Source organism: Colobus angolensis, unplaced genomic scaffold, assembly GCF_000951035.1.
Source record: "Colobus angolensis palliatus isolate OR3802 unplaced genomic scaffold, Cang.pa_1.0 Scaffold9, whole genome shotgun sequence".
In the NCBI taxonomy this organism is placed as follows: Eukaryota; Metazoa; Chordata; class Mammalia; order Primates; family Cercopithecidae; genus Colobus; species Colobus angolensis.
This window is the reverse complement of record NW_012122931.1, coordinates 9,424,900-9,444,266: the sequence shown is the minus strand read 5'-3', so window position 1 is coordinate 9,444,266 and position 19,367 is coordinate 9,424,900. Positions and strand designations below refer to the sequence as shown.

Below are 19,367 nucleotides of genomic sequence, written 5' to 3'. Positions count from 1 at the left end.
TTGCCTCATGGGTTCAAGGGATTCTCCTGCCTCAGTCTTCCAAGTAGCTGGGATTGCAGGTGTGCGCCACCATGCCTGGCTAATTTTTGTGTTTTTAGTAGAGATGGGGTTTCACCATGTTGGCCAGGCTGGTCTCAAACTCCTGACCTCAAGTGATCCACCCGCCTTGGCTCCCAAAGTGCTGGGATTACAGGTGTGAGACACCGCATCCAGCTGAAGGACACATCTTACACGGTGGTAGACAAGAGAGAATTTGTGGAGGGAAACACCCCTTATAAAACCATCATATCAGCCTGGGCGATCTGACAGAGTGAGACACTGTCAAACAAACAAACAAACAAAAAAACCCCATCACATCTCGTGAGACTTATTTACTATCATAAGAGCAGCTCAGGAAAGACCAACTCCCGTGATTCAGTTACATCCCACTGGGTCCGTCCCACAAATTGTGGGAGTTACAATTCAAGATGAGATTTGGGTGGGGACACAGCCAAACCCTATCACCACGTAAAGTAATATCTAATTTGTAGAGATTAAAGAAATCAAGATAACTTAAATCTTGGATGTAAGTTAGGAGAGTGGTCGTCAGAGTTAAAGCATTTTAAGGTTCATTTATTGTCTGGACAAGAATAAAGATTTTGATTATCAGGAAATACAACAATGTCCACAGGGAGACATTGTTTATATACCAAATTGTCAAAAATTAAAAAGTCTTGTAATACCAAGTTTTACTGAGGGTGTGGAGCATCGGAAACTTTTGTTCACTGGTGGGTGTATAAATTGAATAATTTCAGCTTGGAACATTGCCTAGCAAAATTGAAGGCATGTATACATACCCTACCAATCTAGCAATTCCATTTCTAGATATAAAGTCTTGAAAAACTCACATGTATGCCAGAGACATGTAAAAAGTTGTTTAAATCATTATTGTAAACAATGGTTAAAAACTACAAAAAATAGGCCAGATGCAGTGGCTCACGCCTGTAATCCCAGCACTTTGGGAGGCTGAGGTGGGTGGATCATGAGGTCAGGAGATCGAGACCATCCTGGCTAACACAGTGAAACCCCATCTCTACTAGAAATACAAAAAATTAGCCGGGCGTCATGGCGGGCGCCTGTAGTGCCAGCTACTGGGGAGGCTGAGGCAGGAGAATGGCGTGAACCCGGGAGGCGGAGCTCACAGTGAGCCAAAATCGCACCACTGCACTCCAGCCTGGGAGACAGTGCGAGACTCCATCTCAAAAAAAAAAAAAAAAAAAATCTAGAAAAACCCAGGTGTTCATGAATAATAAAATGGACAACAATAATGAATAGGTCAACAATGGAAGAAGACACAGCAATGAGTAGGAATGAACTCTTCCACATTCAAGAACACAATAGCACATGTAGAATGTTGAATGAAAGAAGCAAGACATAACAGAAAACATTGTATAATTCCATTTATATAAAATTCAAACAAAGAATGAAGCTATAGTGTTAGGGGTGCATAGATGGTAATATTATTAAAAGGACTGAAATATCTTACTGATAAATCTTTATATTATAGGTTACAATGATAATATTTTGGATATATTGGGTTAATTAAAATATATTACAATTAGTTTTACTTTTAAAAAACTTTAAGATATGGCTGGTAGAAAATTTAAAATTGTGTATGGGGATCTCATTACATTTCTATGGGACAGAGCTCTAGAGGCAAGAATAGAATTGATACTGAGATAGGGCACAAAGTTGCTTCTAGGAAGGTGACAAAGTTGTCTTTCTTGACCTAGGTGGTGGTTACATGGATGATGCTCTGTGGTCTTTTTCTATGCATATGTGTGTAAAAATGCATCTTTCTGTGTATATATCTTATAATTTTAAAACGTATTGAAATATTGATATTGAAGAAGTTTATGGGGTAACCATTAAAAAAATTAGATTGAGTAGATTGTATGTCTTCCAGTCTAGTAAAGGAAGAAAAATGAAATGGTAAGGGCAGAAAAAATTAGAGTAACTAATTCAATCCAAAAGAAGGCAAGAAAGGAGAAGAATATAAGAAACAAAACAGGGCAAATAGAAAGTATAAAATGATTTGGGAGAAATAAATCTAAATATATCTTATCACAGCACATGTTAAAGGATTTTAAAAGATTGCAAGAGAAAAGGTAAAGATTGTCAGAGGGTACTAAACAAACAAATAGATATCAAACAAATAACAAAAACCTTACAACACACTTATTTACAAGGGACATGCCTTATGTGAAAGGGCACAGAAAAGTTGATTGTAAGATGATGGGAAAAGATATACCAGCCACTAACAGAAGGAAAGGAATAGCTATATGGTATCAGATAAAGTAAACCTGAAAGTGAAGGCAACAAGCATTTCTAGGTTGGGCATGGTGGTTCGTGCCTGTCTAGCCGGGAATTCCAGACCAGCCTGGGCGACATGGCGAGACACACATCTCACAAAAAAATTTTAAAAATAGCCGGATGTGGTGGCACACACCTGTAGTCCTAGCTACTCTGGAGGCTGAGGCAGGAGGATCGCTTGAGCCCAGGAATTTGAGGCTGCAGTGACCTATGATCATGCCACTGCACTCCAGTCTGGGTGAAAGAGTGAGATCTTGTCTCAAAAAAAGAAGTAAAAATATAATAATAAATAAACATTTCTAGAGATGAAGAGGGTCACTATATCTTGATAAATGGTCCAATTAGACAGGAGAAGTTTAACAGTACTAAATGTGTAGGCTTAAAAACATAGCTTCAAACTATAAAGCAAAAATTGACAGAATTTCAAGGAGAAATAGATTCCTAATTGTTGGGGAGATGTATCATATTCCTATTGGCAAATGATAGAATAATCAGACAAAAATTTGTAAATATATAGAAAAATTTAATAATACAATTAACAAACTTGACTCAGTGGACATGTGAAGAATATATCACCAGCAACTACAGAATATGCATTTTTTCCTCAAGAATATGTAGGAACAGTGAAAAAAACTTAACTATGAGCCAAACTTTAACAAATTGGAGAGAATCAGCATGACACATACCATATTCTCTTATGACAAAACAAGTGATTATAAATGAATAAATATAACTAAAAAATAAGTAATTCCTACATTTGGAAGTTTAAAATTTTTTCTAAATCATTCTCAAGTCAAAGAAATTATGGAGAAATTGTCAAATTCTTTAACTGATTAAAAATGATAAAAGTATAGTTTACACCAACACTCAGGAAGTATGACTAAAGCTTTATATTATTTTCAGCTTTAAATGCTTACATAATAAAGATTTTAAAAGTCTTCAAGTTAATTGGCTAAAATTCAGCTTCAGAACTTAAAAGAACAGCTAGATAAACCCAAAGGAAAATAGAAAAAAGGGAGTAATAAAAACTTAAAGATGAGTTAAAGAAAAAGAAAACAAAGATACAGTGGAAAGCATCAACAAAGCAGAAGTTTGTGCTTTGAAAATTTATGAAATTGACAAACCTCTGGTAAAGATTTATCAAATGCAAACAAAAAAGAAGGAAAGAAGGAAAAGACACAGAGAAGAAGCACAAATAAATACCACTGGATCTGAAAGAAGATAAGCATATACAGCAGAAATTAAAAAGAAGGAATATCCTGAACACTTTGTCAATACATTTGACATCTTGGGTGAAATGAAATATTGGTAGAAATACACAAATGAGTAAATCCTGTCTCAAGAAGGTACAAAAAATGTTCGTAATCTTATAATCATTAAATAAAGTCAGTAGTTTAAAATATTGCCACAAAGAGAACATCAGGACCAGAGGATTTTTCTATGGAATTCTAAACATTCAATGAATTGATGATTTCAATTTTACACAAATTATATACTGTTGCAAACAAAAGTATACTCTAAAACTAATTATATAACATTAATGTAACTGTGATATTGAAATAGGTAACAATACAAGAAAGGAAAATGACAGGCTAGTCTTATTCACAATATAGATGGAAAAAAACCCAAAATGTTGCCAAAGTGAGTCCAGCAATGCATAGACATATAATATGGTTCAGCTTATGTCATTAATGCAATATTGGACTATCATTGACAATTTCACTCTACCCAGTAAGTGCAGAATATGCATTCTTTTCAAGTGCACATGGAATATTCACCAAGATAGAATACATTAAATGAATCTGTATTAACTTAAAATTCTAAGTGTTGGCAAGAATGAGGAGCAACAGAAACTGTCATGTATTGCCAGTGGGAATATAAATTGGTACAATTATTGGAAAATAATTTGGCAAAAGCTAGCAAAATCAAAGACTGGCATACCCTATAAACTTGGAGCTCTTCTCTTAGGTAGATACCTTAGAGAAAAGTTTGCACGTCTTTCTAGAAATAGTATTTGAATGTCCATAGCAGCTTTGTTTATCATAGCAAAAAGGGGCAAAACCCTGCCCAAAAGTCCATCAGTTGCTCAATAAATACATAAAATATTTTACTTTCATTCAGTTGAATACTGCATAATCATGAAGTAATAATATGGATGGATGCTGATTTCAAAAAGCAAGCACGAGGAAACTTCTGCTTCTGGCTATGACTAAAACTCCATATCTATCTCCCTGGCCCATGCACTAGATTTCTTTGGGGATAGATACATAGAACTCCTAGTATATATACATTTTTATTTATAATAGATACTGCTAAATTACCCATTAGAAAAAGTAACTTACCAATTCGCATTCTTCTCATTTCTTTATACATGTTTTGTTTTGTAGTTGAAATAACTTATTTTTACAATGTTGTGAGCTTTTCTCCTTAGTACTATAATGTAAACACTTTCCATGTTAGCAATTTTTCTAATTTATTAGAATAATTTTATTGACTATACTATTTGAGTGACTGTTTTTTGACTCCCTTAATCATTTCCATCTTCTGGGACATTTCAGTTGTCTTTTGGTTTTCATTATTATAAATAATATTATAATGAACATCTTTGCGAAAAAGTATGTCTTTTGAAGGCTCATTAAGGCTAACTAGATAGGGAAGGGAAGGACATTCTACTTTAAGAGAACGGGTGCAGAGATTTGAAAAAATTGGCATTTGGGTGGCACTCAGTAAATGATTATTCTGATAACCTACCAACTAGAATTCTTGGTTGTAGTTCTTGGTTCAGTCTTCCTGACATTCCGCCACCACCTTGCTTTTCTAATATAGCTTCCTATGATACTGCTTATGTCATGCTACTCAAACATGTAATTATTCCCCACCACCTGTAGGATGAAGTTCAAACTCTCTAGCCTGGAATTTTTCGCTATTTATAAATTGAGTTTTCATTCTTTTGTTCATTCAGCCACCATTTATTGTATACTAACTATATACCAGATGCTGGTGATAGTTACAAATTAGAAACAATGATATGCATGCTTATAGGATTTTGAAGAAAAGCATCTAAGAAGTTTCAAGATTCAGAGAAGGCTTAACTTCTCACACTCTCTGATGTCCTTTTGTCCTTGTCAGACTGGTCTACTTTCTTTCCTTAAGGACGATTAATTTCTGCCTGACAGTTCAGTAACAATACAAAAAACTCCCCATGTCATTTTCTGTAGTATGCTTTACATGTATATCATGTTTTATGGCTCCCCTTTAACTAATATGCTGTGTACTTCCTTTAGGATACCTTCCTCCTCTAAATCATAAAACTTATTTTTTGTATCACTCATTTGGCTTTTATTTCCCACTTGTAGTGTTTAATGATAGTTATTTAAGAATGGAATTAAATAATATAACAATATTATTTTCTAGTTTGTGTTACAAATAGATTTTAATCATTGGCCCCTGAACAACACAGATTTGAATTGTGTGGGTCCACTTATACTCTGATTTCATTCCACCTCTGCCACTCTTGAGACAGCAAGACCAACCCCTTTCCTCTTCCTCCTCCTCCCCTTCAGCCTACTGAGTGCGAAGATGAGGATGAAGACCTTTGTGATGATCTACTTCCACTAAATGAACAGTAAATATATTTTCTCTTCCTTAGTATTTTCTTAATAACATTTTATTTTCTGTTACTTTATTGGGAGAACTCAGTATATAATATATATAACATACAAAATAGATGTTAATCGACTATTTATGTTATCAGTAAGGCTTCTGGTCTGCAGTAGGCTATTAGAAGTTAAGTTTTTGGGGAGTCAAAGGTTATACTCAGATTTTCGACTGTGTAGGGGCTAGTGCCCCTAACCCCTGGGTTGTTTAAGGGTCAGCTGCATTTAAATCTTGTGGTGGTATCTTACTTTTTTATATATGTATGTATGTCTTTTTTTTTTTTTTTTTTGAGATGAAGGCTGGAGTGTGGTGGTGCGATCTCAGCTCACTGCAACCTCCGCCTCCCAGGTTCAAGTGATTCTCCTGCCTCAGCCTCCCAGGTAGCTGGTGTGCCACCACACCCAGCTAATTTTTGTCTTTTTAGTAGAGACGGGGTTTCACCATATTGGCCAGGCTGGTCTTGAACTCCTGACTTTGTGATCTGCCCGTCTTGACCTCCCAAAGTGTTGGGATTACAGGCGTGAGCCACCGCACCTGGCACGTGTATGTCTTTCTAGTGAGATTATAAACAGCTTGAGGACAGGAACAATGTCATGCACAATTTCTCTTCCCTGAGAGGCACACATGGATCCTGTGGGATTGGCATATAGAAGGTTTTAAAGAAACATTTGTTGAATGAATGCACATTGATTTCATAAACCAAAAAATCAGAATACCGTAATAATAAAACCTTCCCTCCCTAACCATGAAAGAGTCTTTTCTCATCATAAAATAAGCCTCGGATTTCCATCCCATACCCCACTTGTTTTAGACAAATCTATTTGGGTTTGCAATTTCAGCTAGATATGGCTTTCTAGTACTTCTTCTAGGACTTGTGGCATTATAAATCATTGTTGTATCTTCTGTTACACCAGATGGCATTAGCTCTTTGTTGTGTATATCAAAGAGCTACATAAGTGTGTGAAAACAGAGAAATTAAGAGATATGCTTAACCCATAAAATCTCTCCTTTTCTCAGTTTTCTCTTTACTAATATATTCTATTTTTTATCACAATATAATCTTTTTTTATCCCCCTTTTCCCAAGTTATCAATATAGTCTTTTATTCCCATCTTACTTCCACTTTACATATCATGCTCCATAACATTTTCAGAATCTGAACCTGTCTTCAGTTCCACATTATAGTCCTACTTCTGGCCCTTGTTACTTTACATTTGGACATCTGTATCCTCGTTAATATCATCATCAACAACATCAACAATTACTGAGTACCTGTCACGTGCTGGGCATTGGGGCAGTTTGTCGTCTTACCAGACTTACCCTCAATTTGATGAGATATGAGAATTAGTCTTAATCTTTTGCCTTCTTTCCAACCCCACCAATCCTTTGGTTATTAAATTGTTTTGCTTAGAGTTCACCATGATATACCCAGTGCACCTGAGTAGTTAGCAGCTTTATATTCCATTCAGTTTTGTTGGTGTTTCTTGGTAGTGGAATGAGAAAAAAACACAAGGGAAAGTATACAACCATAGTAACTCTTTACTGATTTTGCCACCATTATGGTAAATTGTGATTTGTGGAAATGGAATCTCTTTTATCAAAGGTTGACTATCAGTTCCTTTTTCTGGAGAGAAGTCATTAGTTAACGCAGCTCAAGGATTTGTCTGAGAAGAGCTGCACATCAGTTAGAATGCTAATTCACTCAACTGGCAGCAAGCACAGTGAAATGACAGCTTGGAGGGGGGTAAGAGGAGTGTCTGAAAATGGCAGCAGATTGGTATTTCGAAAGGGGAGGGAAATTTCATAATGATGAATAAGAAAGATGACATTTGGTGCTCACATTTAACTTGCATTGGATGTCCATATAAGGGTCAGTATGCATAACCTCTCTTGATTAGGCCTCCGGCTGCCCAGCAGCTGACTGGGTGTATACCCTTCAGACTGTAACCAAAAGAAAGGCCTAGATAATTAGGCCAAGTTGAACTGCAGGAGGTAGCCAGCCTCTCTGCTGCCTTTTGTATATTCATGACCCAGCTTGATTGATGGAAGGACAGTGTTTGGTGACACTGTCATTTGCAAGTTGAAAGGTAGACTACGGGCTGGAGCCAAGATCAGATGTGCTTTAAAGAGTCTTACAATAAACTCATTTGGATGCTGATGATGTTCACATATGCATTTCTTTGTTTCTTACTGTTTCTCAGGGACATCTGTTAATTTGTAGGAATTAGCTTGGTTTTCAGTTAAAACCTCACACTAAGTTACAGGATAGTTTTGTTTAAAAAGTTGTACAAAGTTGTTAGTGATATAAGAGGTGATGTGGGTCTCAGATGTTTTTATGTGATATTTTCACCTTCTTATGTAGGAACTTGAAGTATTTTTTTTTGTATATATCTTTTGAGTGATGACATCACTAGAAGTGAGTGATTTTTTTTTCCCATGGAAGGAGTTAAATGAAATTATGTGTGTATTTTTCATATTTCAGAAATCTTAAGCACTGCTGTCAAAACTTTTCCAATGAATGTTGCTTTTACAAAGACATGCCATTTTTTTTTTTTTTTTTTTGAGATGGAGTCTCATTCTGTCGCCCAGGCTGGAGTGCAGTGGCGCAATCTCAGCTCACTCAGCTCACTGCAACCTCCGCCTCCTGGGTTTAAGTGATTCTCCTGCCTCAGCCTCCTGAGTAGCTGGGACTGCAGGCGCACTCCACCATGCCTGGCTAATTTTTGTATTTTTTAGTCGAGATGGGATTTCACCATATTGGCCAGGCTGATCTTGAACTCCTGACCTCGTGATCCGCCCACCTCGGCCTCACAACGTTCTGGAATTACAGGCGTGAGCCACCATGCCCAGCCAAAGACATGCTATTCTTTATCAGAAGGTATATGAACACATAAGGTTTGCTTTTAATATGATAGCCCATAGGAAAGGTCTTTTTTCATTCCAAAATCCTTTCTGTTTGCTGAAAAAGTTGATTAATTTCAAACTTGTGGCAAGTGGGTTGAAAGTGCTCAGTTAGAATCATAAAGCAGAAATATAAGGCTGACTTCAGGAGAATCTTCAAATTGTAGAACCTAAGTTATCACAAATTATTAGAAGAATAAATACCACATTTTGTTGATTAAAAGAACGTTAAGAAAGGTAAGGGAAGATTGAGGATTATTGATGAACCAGTTTCACCAATATTAAGCTATTATTTTGAGGAACACCACATAGATGTGAACACTAGTTATTTTTATTTTTTAATACCTTTTATTACATGGATGCTTTTGGAAGATAGAGTTGTTCTGGCATAGCTAAATGATTATCAGTCTGAAAATGGTTTGAATACTTTCTCTGGGAAAGTCCTTAGATGTTTTGTTACCTAACTTCTGTTAGTTACCAGACTTCGGGTAATATACATAAAAGCTCTTTGTACGCTATAAAGAACTATAAAAATGTAAATAGTAATAATAGTAGCTATTGTTGACATTGTTGTTATTGTTATTATTACTACTACTATTATTATTATTATTATTATTATTATTTTTGAGACAGAGTCTCACTCTGTTGCCCAGGCGGAAGTGCAGTGGTGTGACCTCGGCTCACTGCACTCTCTGCCTCCTGGGTTCAAGCAATTCTCCTGTCTCAGCCTCTTGAGTAGCTGGGATTACAGGTGCCCACCACCACGCCCAGCTAATTTTTGTGTTTTTAGTAGAGACGGGGTTTCACCATGTTGGCCAGGCTGGTCTTGAACTCCTAACCTCGTGATCCACCTGCGTTGGCCTCCCAAAGTGTTGGGATTACAGGTGTGAGCCACTGTGCTCAACTGTCATTATTATTGTTAACTAATTTCAGGTCGCTATAACAAGCATACCAGTGCAACAGATAAAGTGCCACTCTCATTACGCTTAAGCAAAATGGCAAAGAGAGACTTTATTAGCACTTCCAGTTATTTTCAATATTAATTATCTGACTTTTCTCTTCATCACCTGATGCTACAAATAGCAGTGTCTCCAGCTGACAGTAATGTTCTTGTAAAGAAGGTTCTGGAGGGTGTTGGAAACACTCTGATTACTACAGAAATCATACTTTTTCTAAATTAATTTCAGTCTTACGTGACATTTAAGATAGGCATCTGGAATGTAGTATCCTAAGTCTGTATAGTATTCAAAAAATCTTTTGCTGTAATTTGTGGTAATTATTTAAAAATCAAACAGTTATATTTTAGCAGAAAAAGTTTTAGTATATCCAAAATATTAATAAAAGTATCATTTTTCGCACTTATATTGTGTCATGATTTTCAAATGCTGGATTTTCTTTTAGGGTTTTCTTACTAAAAATTAAAAGCAAGGTGTACATTTTTTGTGCGATAAAGTAGAAATAAAAAACTGTCTTATTGAATAGAATCTTTTTTTTAAAAAGAGTTATGCTTTCTTGAACTGCATTTAGGTATATTGTGCATTTTACTGCTATAGAGCAATGTTCTCAATGTGTTAGTTAATGTTTTTCTCATTAAGTCTTTTCAAAACTTAAGGGTGGCACTTTGACAGGAAATTCTGGATCTTTCCCAGTGATAAAATAAACTTGACACTTGTTTCATGAAGGCATCTTTTCCTTGCTTATCAGCTCCTCAATTTATGGCTGTGCTTTGAAATTTGTGCCTGTGACTCTCATCTTTGTATTTACTCCAATTAACACATAAACCCTAATTAGCCAGATCAAGGGACTTGGGAGTCCATAAATGGAAAGTGACATGGCAGAGCTTGGCAGCTGGCATCAAGGCAAGGTGACAAAAATAGGGAAGTATCAATTAGATGACATTGATGGTAACGCTGTGTGTTGGGATGGTAGATTTTAACAGCTCTCTGTGTCATTGGCTGCTGACTGTAGGATAGGAGTATAGGAATTAGTTTGTAAATTGACAGCTAAGTTAAAGTACCGAACTTTTGGTAGAATTTAAAAACAATAATAAAAACTCATCACCAATTTAATTTAGTTTTACATAATCACTGGCAATATAATTATACATTTCTACCAGAATCAATTTTTGTGAATCTCCCTGTTGATTTAGTTTCCAAATTTTTACTTTTTTACTATTTTATTATCATTATTAGTATTATTTTTAATTATTAAAAATTGAGACAGGGTCTTGCGCTATGTCGGAGGCTAGAGTGTAGCAGTAGCACAACCGTAGCTCCTGCATCTTGGAACTCCTGGCCCTCAAGTGATGCTCCTGTCTTGGCCTCCCAAAGCCAAATTTTAAAATTATTACTTAGATGTATAGAAATCCTTATTTGAGTCTAGACTTACAAATCCTTAAGAGCCTTAATAATTTCCTACTCTAATGTTTTTTCGGGGAGGAGTAGGCCAATTGGGTGGATTTGGGAGGATCCATTATCATTAAGTATTTACTAAGGGCTGGGTGCAGTGGTTTATGCCTATAATCCCAGCCTGCAATCCCAGCAGACTTGGGGAGGCTGAGACAGGAAGATCATTTGAGGCCAGCAGTTTGAGACCAGCCTGGGCAGCATAATGAGACTGCATCTCTGCCAAATAAATAAATAAATAATAAAAAATAAAATGAAAATTTAAAAATAGCCAGGTGTGGTGGCTCATGCTGGTAATCCTAGCTACTATGGAGGATGAGGTGGGAGGGTTGCTTGAACCCAGGAGTTTCAGACTGCAGTGAGCTGTGATCACTGCACTGCAGCATGGGGGACAGGGAGAACCTGTCTGGAAATTTTTTTTTTATTTTTACTAAATTCCAGTCTGCAATTTTGGATTACAGATGTAATTCAGCAATGAAAAAGTTTAGAACTTTGTAAACATTATTTCAGTTTTAGAAATCTAATGTTACAGAAAAAGACTTGTGTCTCAAATGAAGAGTTTTATCAGGCTTTGTGTATCTCTCATTACTTGGGAGGGCAATAGAAGTTAAATATATAAGAGCTGAGCTGCTTCTCTCATTTTGTAGTTTCAGCTGCCTGGTCTTTAACATTGATTCTGTTTTTTAAGTGAGTGGTTGGGTATTTGTAAAGAAGGCTCTATAGGTTACTGGAAACATGCTCTGTGATCACTACAGAAATCATGCACACTTCAGCAGATTTAGAATTGAATTTAGAACCAAAGAATGAAGTAGTTTATTCTTTCATCTTAAGACTTGGATGTTGTCAATTAGATATTAGACGGTAGAAGTTATATATTGAGTTTCTTCATTTTGGATAGCCCATGGCTCTGTAAGCTTAGTTGGTATTTTGCCTGCATGTAGATACGGTCTTTAGTTATTCGAGCTGTGTATTTTAAACTTAGGTTTTAAACTGAAATTATTTTAGTCGCTATATACCCCCATTTCAAGCACTGCAGAAAATGGGGAAAAGAACTCTTAAATGATGTATTTGAAAAGTTGCTGTTTTAGAGAAGTATTTGCAACATTAGAAATCTGACAGAAGGTCCATTTACATAAATGTTTAACTGAAGACACAGAAACATGTACCAAAATGAAAATGTTTCATACATTAATTTGCTGCAGAAGGAACTAACATAACAATTAGAATAACATTCTGCCTACTTAGATTTAAATTTCCTAGGGCAGCGATAATACATAGTGTTGATGTAGTTTAAGTCTTTTAATATATACAATCGTTTATTCTGGTGTTAAAATTAATTCTAGTGTTTTAAAACATTCAAACATGGTAAACTTACATAACTAGAAAAAGGTGTTAGGCTTACAGTTTCTAGTTCTCATCAATTTAAGTTCTCTCATCAGCTCAGGGTCTATCAGAAATACTTAAACAGTTTCTTTTCTAGCTTGGCAAAGAAATGATGTCTGTATTTTGTAATTGTGAAAATACCAGATGCTGTCATGAAAACAGTGAACCTAACTAATACAAAAGTAATCTATACGAGGCTATTTTATTTTCTTGCCATTTTCAATCATTCTTGTCAGTGATACTTTTTTTCGTGGCCAAGTTGGTAACCTTTATAAGGAACACCCTAGCAACAACTAAATATGTTCTATGACTTTTTTACACCAAGGACAGAAATTGTGAATTTTGAAAATCAAATGGTTTCCATCCTAGTTGCGTAGCTGATCTCTTGACTTTTTTTTTTGGCATGCTGATCCCGGTTGCATGGTCATATGTTGTAAACCACATGGAACTATTTCAAACTGTGATGGGGAAAGTAGCAACTGCAAACATTCCTCCTTGAAGCAAGTGGTTGTCCTAAACTGAGCACTGTAGAATAAAAATGGAAACATAAAAATAGCAGTTGGAAAGATAAAACAGCATTTATAGTACTAATAAAACCATTGTGGCTTCCACAGGAAAACATGCTTTGTAACCTAATGCTTACCTGAAAGGACTGTCGAGTTTCTGAGAGTTATAGCTGTTTTTGTAAGAGAAGCACAGAGATTTGCTTGAGGGCTGAGTGATAGATTCGCCTGCCTGAAGCATCCCAGTGTGTTTATACATGGCTTGTATGGCAGCTTTCATAAGACATTTACCCCATGATTTGCGATGAGCTTATGTGTGAATAATTAATGGCAATTAATCCTTAATTACAGTAATTAGGCAAGTCACAGGAAATTAAGCTGCAGCTGGAGAAGACCATGCCTGGGAAGAGAGGATTGGGGGCTGTGTGAATGTGCCATTTACTGACAGCATTACTAGGATGCGCAGTATTCAGCAGCTTTGGCATTTCTATTGGCAGCCTTGGGTAGGACAAGAGTGCTCTGCATTAGAAGCAATCTATAGTTGTCTACAAGAGTTTTAAGTTCAAGTGCCAAAATGTTGTGTTGCATATGGTGATTATCTAAGTTTATTGGTTGCCATAACTCAAATGAGTATAATTGTTTTTGGCTTGATAACAGTGACATTAGAAACAGGAGCTTTTATGCATTCATAGGTTCTATTGGCATGAGCCATGATGCAACTTTTAGAAACAATTCATCCAGGTTTGCAATTATGAAGCAGATAATGTGATTGTCTAGAAATTGAGAAAATTTCAATCAAGAACAACAGAACCTATACTCTCTTGGTTGAGGAGTTAATTACTTTATTACTAGTTGCCTTTCCCAGTTAAGCAATGGGTAGTACACATTATACAGGAAATAGTCATTGACTACATACTCCAAATGTAGGAAAGACTAAGACTGTAAAAATTTTAAATCATTCACACTAAATGCTAACAAATGCTAGTGTTGAAGAATCTAAAAAGACTATTTTATAAACAAGCAAAGCAACCACTGCATAGCGAGCAGCACTTCCCTGTAAGTACCTTGTAAGAGATGTTTATGATCCTTTATTTGGGGATGTATAACTTCTTTCATCATCTATGGGGAATTAAAAAAATCATATGGCTATTGTATACCTAGATAAAAGCACGTAGAAAGAAGTATCATTATGACTTTCAGTATATTTTCATAATTAATTACAAATTTGAGCATGAGAAATACACTTACCCATTGAATGATAATGTTTATCATTCGTTTTTCTCTTTGCACTTCAGGGTACAACAAGAAGTTGGGCACACAAATTCAGCTTAGATCAACTATTAAAGTAACCCAGATTATGAATCTGTTACAGTCATACAGCTATTATAATAAGTAGGGTGCTCCTTGATACCAACACAACTCTTGGGAAAAGGATACATTTGTCAGATAAAGTAGATAAGAATACATACATAGTATTGCTTTTATAAAGTTCTGTCATTTAGTTGGAGATATTTGTAATGACTTCACCTTTTGTCCTAGAAAGGAAATTTAGGTTTTTTTTTTCCTTTATGGTTTGTGATCATAAATATTTAGGGCAATAGGCTATTTAGGTTATTAAATGTTAAATATGCAAAGCCTCTTTTTTCAAGAATATCTTTTCTTGTAAGACCAAATTGGTAGAGAGTGAAGTTATATGTACATATATAGATTATTCCCATCTGTACTTCTGGTTCACTTTAAAGAGGAAGTAAGTCACGATATCCTAATAATGGTCTTGATTTTATAAATGATTTTTCCCCTTGAAATAAGCAACACATTCATTTTAATATGTAGAATCGGTTTGCTAGCAGGGCGACAGTTTAAAAAGGCTTCCAACTGTGACACAAGTGCAACCATATTGCTTCCTATTACTCGCGAAGGTAGTTGTTTAGAAGAGAGAATGTTCTCCCTGGAAATGTTTAAAGTGCTGTAATTTTATTTAGGATAATGAGGATTTATAACCATTTTGCCATATGAAAACCTGCCTTTAGACACAGTGAAATAGGCTGTTTTGGTTATTGAATGTTCTTAACTGTAGGGGATGTGTGTGTGTGTGTGTGTGTGTGTGTGTGTGTGTATTTTACAGCAATAAGTGTTTACACTGGGGATTGTGCTGGTTTATTCTATATGTTGGCCTGTGATAAATATTAAAATATTAAATGATTCCATTCGAGTTTGGCCCATGTAAATGTTTACATTTCTTTGTACATGGGATTTCGCTGTATTGAAATGTAACCAAACAGAAAGTATTTGTTCTTGTTTATAAAAATGATGTTAATAGTGACTGCTAGGTATCCCTGGGGCCCTGAGTCCTTGCAACTTTGCTCATGTAAGTTGTACTGGAGGAAGTTATTTTGAATGATGGGTAGATAGTGCATGGGGAAACAGTTGTGATTAAAAAGTGTATAGCAGGATCTATGTTTTTAATATTTAGTGTGACATTAATGTACTATGTATTATCATTAAAAACTATTCTAGAAAATGTAAATTTGACTTATATTGTTAATGCTATATTCTATAGCACTGTCTCAAAACCCACTGTGGAATAGTTTATATAGGCCTCTGCCTCTGATATGGGAGGGGGAAGAAAGGAACAGAACAGTTAAGAGATTTTTATCAGGTTTTTATCTCCTCACTGAAAATCTTAGCTCTCAAAACATTTCTAATTTCCCTCATTTGAAGGTTCAAACAGTTTCAAATTACTGCCCATGGATTGTTCTTGACATCCCGAATGGTAAATTTGAGCTGTGGAAATGCTGGAATGTGTTTTTGTGCTTTTCCTGAACAAGGGAATTCAACGGGTAAATTACAGTCATTTACTGGGAGTGTAATTTACTGAGAGCCTTTAGGCAAATGCAGGAGAAAGGACAGCAGCAGAACGGAAAAAACCAGCATAAAAACTGTTTTGTGTATTTTTTCCCTTTTCTCATTAAGTATTTATTCACATAAGAGTTTTATGAATTAATGGATGGTCCTACAATTAAGACAGATAACCTTTATTCATTTTTACCACTGATAGATCAAGTATTTCAGATAGTGATTGCTCTGTGAAAATTACAACTTGAACATTTCTGAAAAATTTTTTTATTCTGCATTTAAATCCATGTTTGCCTTATTGAAGATTTTAAAGAGACATTACTCTGTCTTCAGAATGATTATAGACTTCACTAATTTAGATTTTCACTATACAGCAGTTCAAATAATAAAAGTTTTTAATTTTGTTGGTGGACAAATTAGTAAAAAGGCTTTTCATACTTTGGTCTTGGAAAAATACTCTTCTACTTTTGTCACATATCATAGATGAATCTCATTTTAAGAAGAAGACAACCCAGACCATTTTGGTTGTATGCACAGCTTTCAACCAACACAAGAGAAATAACCCGGCCATTTTATTAAATTGTTGAAGAGAAATTTTATGAAATTGTCAACTAATTCTTTATAATATAAATATATAAACATTTGTGGTAATTCTTATAAACAGTTCTGACCAATTCCTTTCATGAAAAACCGTGTGCTCTGTAGTAATTGCTAAGCAAACAGAAAGCTGTGTTGCAAAGTGGTTTTGTATAGCATATTGTAATTTGACACTTAAGTTGTGCCCTGCATTACCCTGTGTCATAATTGATGGCTAAAGAAAAGCACATGCTATGCTAATCATTTGTTAGAATAGCTTGTTAAATTGTGGTTGCCAATTTAAAATAAACTATGGAATGCTTGTCTGTATTTTAAGGTTTTGTAGCCTACAGTTTTAAACAGTCATTTTGAAGCTTTTTTTTTAACTTTATGTTGCGTATGCACGATTCTGCCTTTGCACACAAGGTCAGCATGTTTGCCAATTTAACAACATATTATCAAGAACAAAATCAATGAGCTCCAGGTTTCACATGAGTATCTCAAGGGACTTTTCTGTGTGTTTTTGTTTTTTGTGTATTGATCCTTAATTTGGTATCTTTTTAAAAACAGTAAAATTGATATACATGAGATTTTAAGTTCTTAAAAGTAAAAAGTTCTGGAATTAGAAAGCTAATTTAGTTGTTATTAGAAAGTAAGGGTAAATTTATCTCATATTTATCAAGCATGGTGTCTGGACATAAAGCAGCATTTGTTAATATAGAAGTTATTAATTACAAAATGCCAATAAGAATTTTAGTGCAGTAAAATGAGATTCAGGAGATAGATTACTGTGCATAATCAGCTTGTGAATTCTCATTTTTTAAGTGCAAATGTGTGATGAGTCAGTTATATCATGTAAAGAGAGAGGAATCCAAACTTGGTAGAAATGTTGACTTACATGATAGGTGTACATGATAGACGTCTACCACTAGTAAAAGAACTGAAGCATGGTGAGGAATATGTGCATTTAGACATAAAAGAAATGTTACCTCTGTGGAGAAAAATGATTTAATGTGGGTTATTCATTTTTAAGAGATTAAAAATGACTTGAATATAATACCTTTAATTTGTAATAATGGTCTGACGGGCTGCTTCCTGTCTAAAGTAAACCTTTTGATCGGCATGTCCATTTTGATCTGTTCTGTCGTGTAGTGTACTGAATTATTTTCAGTTATTGTACCTATATTTAATTAAGCCAGTAAAGACATGCAGATGGATTTAGCTCTCAATCATTCAGTAGACAAATATGTGTAAGGTTATTCTGTAGCATACAATTGACCCTTTGTGTGGAGGAATTCCTGGAGAACATTCAGGATTAAGTCACTCTGCTGTAGAAGAGAGGCAGCATACATGCTTTACCAGAAACAGACACTCTCACTTGATGACATTTTTTGGGAGGGATACGATTTGATATTTCTTTTCTTTCTTTCCTTTTCTTTTCTTTTCTTTTTTTTGGTTCCTTAACACCAAACACACTCTGGAGTTAAAATTTGCAACCATAGTCTTTTTTTCTTGTTGAATTTGTTTTTTTTTTTTTTTTTGGCTGTTTGTTTTCTAACGTATTTCCTCTCCTAAATTGTGTAAAAACTTAATATTAGTAAAGTTTTGGACTTGTTTCCTTACTCATTATAAAAACAGCATTAACAAAACTGGCAATTTGTTCATAAATTTATAATGCCCTGTTTTAGTCTAAATGAATTCTAGTAACTGTTTATATTTGATATATAAATTCTTAATTTTAAAAATAATTTTTATGGCAGGCCAATATACTAGTCTGGACTGGAAAGTGTAAGCAGGATTGGGTGCTAATTTAGGTCAGGCTGCATTCAGATTTGGGAAGTCACCTTTTCAGCTCCTTTGGAAAAGAGGACACATCCAATATGGAATATTCTGGATGATTATGAGTATGAAGTGAAAATGTTTTTTCCAAATATGTACATTTTTGGGTGTAAAATATGCTTTGGGAATTTAGTCTTTATTTTGACTTTTAGGTATTCTCACCCACAGCAGGTTATGAAAGGGAAAAGTCAGTGACCACATATTACAATAAAATGGCCTTAACGTAATTTGGAAGTGGATAACAGCCCTATACACCAGGCACCTTATTGCAAGGCTCTTATCATCCCCAGGAACGTAGGCCTTAATTTCAGTTAAGTGTGGGATCGCCCACATTCCCCGTGGTTTCTTGGAATAACTCACTGACCCGTGGAGAGGTGTCTCCTGGCCCGGGCCTTTCCCTCTCTGGCTGTGGGCTGTTGAAGGGCGTCTGCACACGTGGGGCGCAGGGACGCTTGCACACGCACCGGCCGAGCCACGGCTCGCCTGGCAGTGCACACACGCAGCGGCCTCGCCCCTTTCCTCCAGTCCCGAGTTCTGCATAAAGATGTGTTAGAAATCTCGTTCCTAAAGGATCTAGAGCGATAAATAATGGATGTATGGGAGCTCAGTTTAAGCTCGAATTTTCTTTCCTCAGTAGTTTTTGTTCTCAATCACCTTGATGAAACAATCTTGAAGCCGCTCCGCTCTCCATGGCATTTGCAGTGAGTCCCTGACAGGCTGATTTTCCACCCCTGTTGTGATGCTGCTTTCTCTAGTTAATATTCCTGTGTAAGTGTCGCACAAAAGTAAACCCAAAGAGCCCGCACATGACACGGAGGCTGCTCCATTTACATTAATTATGCAGTCAGGGCGGTGAGAATTCGCTGTCAGCCAGCGGGGCGGGGGCGCGCCGCGGC

The 19,367-nt window shown here is 35.7% G+C and overlaps 1 protein-coding gene across 4 annotated transcripts in view; it reads left to right on the top strand.

Moving 5' to 3' along the window:
• PBX3 (pre-B-cell leukemia homeobox 3) overlaps positions 1-19,367 on the top strand; it is a 235,395-nt gene that overhangs the window by 135,297 nt on the left and 80,731 nt on the right. The window lies entirely within an intron of this gene.